The 2083-nt window shown below is 48.8% G+C and overlaps 1 non-coding gene across 1 annotated transcript; it reads left to right on the top strand.

Moving 5' to 3' along the window:
- Positions 1–1783: 1783 nt before the first annotated feature.
- Positions 1784–1938, top strand: LOC131271011 (5.8S ribosomal RNA). Its single transcript, XR_009179998.1, has one exon. It is a non-coding gene; the product is annotated as a 5.8S ribosomal RNA (ribosomal RNA).
- The last annotated feature ends 145 nt before the right edge of the window (positions 1939–2083 follow it).

Genomic DNA, 2083 nt, shown 5'->3' with positions numbered 1-2083 from the left:
CGAAGGTTATGATCGAGGAATGATTCGACAACTAACCGATGGTATGAAATGTGAAGAATTCAAGCAAGCACACAATCAAGTCATCACTTGGGCATGCTCGATAGCCAACCTCATGACATTAACCTAGTAGAGCATGCGAAAACCAATATATATGTAAACGATGCCCCTCCCTAGTTCAGCGCTTCAACCAAGTGATGACTTCAGAATGGCTAAATCAAATCGGTTCAAAACATACCATCGGTACCCTATTGAAACACACAAGTCGATATCAAACCTCTTAATTGTGTAGTCCTCCACTGGTCCACGCCGCTTCGGCGGTCCTGGGTAAGATAGTTCATTCTAGCTTGCCCTATGTGGAAGAGGGCACATTACTCAATACTGTGGTGTTATGAACAAAGTATAGTCCTCCACTGGTCCACGCTGCTTCGGCGGTCCTGGGTAAGATAGTTCATTCTAGCTTGCCCTATGTGGAAGAGGGCATACAAGACAAAGTATAGTTCTCCCCTGGTCCACGCTGCTTCGGCGGTCCTGGGTAAGATAGTTAATTCTAGCTTGCCCTATGTGGAAGAGAGCATACATGAACCAAGAACGAAGGTTATGATCGAGGAATGATTCGACAACTAACCGATGGTATGAAATGTGTAGAATTCAAGCAAGCACACAATCAAGTCATCACTTGGGCATGCTCGATAGCCAACCCTATGACATTAACCTAGTAGAGCATGCAACGTATAATATCCCAATGCAAAGTAAACGATAGACTCGCCCTAGTTCAGCGCTTCAACCAAGTGATGACTTCAGAATGGCTAAATCAAATCGGTTCAAAACATACCATCGGTACCCTATTGAAACACACAAGTCGATATCAAACCTCATGATTGTGTAGTCCTCCACTGGTCCACGCCGCTTCGGCCGTCCTGGGTAAAATGGAACATTCCAGCTTGCCCTATGTGGAAGAGGGCACATTACTCAATACTGTGGTGTGAAGTATAAAGTTCAGTTCTCCCCTGGTCCACGCTGCTTCGGCGGTCCTGGGTAAGATAGTTCATTCTAGCTTGCCCTATGTGGAAGAGGACACTTCATACTTCGTCTCTAAGCGGCGGCTTGACTCCTCCCTACGGGGAACGGGTTTACGCGCACAGCGGCGGCTTACGCACTATGGCAGTCATGGATGCCTTACGTTTCTATGAAAAGTGTGTTCCTCCCCTGGTCCACGCTGCTTCGGCAGTCCTGGGTAAGATAGTTAGTTCTAGCTTGCCCTATGTGGAAGAGGACACGTAGACTTACTGTGGTGTGAAGTATAAAGTTCAGTTCTCCCCTGGTCCACGCCGCTTCGGCCGTCCTGGGTAAAATGGATTCATCCAGCTTGCCCTATGTGGAATGAGGACACTTTATGCTTCGTCTCTAAGCGGCGGCTTGCTCCTCCCTACGGGGAACGGGTATACGCGCACAGCGGCGGCTTACGTTATGGCAGTCATGGATGCCTTACGTTTCCATGAAAAGTGTGTTCCTCCCCTGGTCCACGCTGCTTCGGCAGTCCTGGGTAAGATAGTTAGTTCTAGCTTGCCCTATGTGGAAGAGGACACGTAGACTTACTGTGGTGTGAAGTATAAGGTTCAGTTCTCCCCTGGTCCACGCCGCTTCGGCCGTCCTGGGTAAAATGGATTCATCCAGCTTGCCCTATGTGGAATGAGGACACTTTATGCTTCGTCTCTAAGCGGCGGCTTGCTCCTCCCTACGGGGAACGGGTATACGCGCACAGCGGCGGCTTACGCAAGTTAGTCACCCTCGGCAGTGGATCACTCGGCTCATGGATCGATGAAGACCGCAGCTAACTGCGCGTCATAATGTGAACTGCAGGACACATGAACATTGATAAGTTGAACGCATATTGCACGTCGTGGGAACCTACCATGATGTACAGATGACTGAGCGCTTATATTTGAGAAATGTATCGCATACATTTAACTACGCCGTGACACCCGTCACGAGACGTGCACCATGATGTTAACTAGGGTCGCGACGACCCGCTAGCATTAAAGAACCCGTGGTTTACAATATACTGGCATTGGAATTCGAAGTA

This window comes from Anopheles coustani (assembly GCF_943734705.1).
Source record: "Anopheles coustani chromosome X unlocalized genomic scaffold, idAnoCousDA_361_x.2 X_unloc_81, whole genome shotgun sequence".
Taxonomy (NCBI): Eukaryota; Metazoa; Arthropoda; class Insecta; order Diptera; family Culicidae; genus Anopheles; species Anopheles coustani.
The sequence above is the reverse complement of the archived record's forward strand: the minus strand, read 5'-3'. Positions and strand labels throughout refer to the sequence as shown.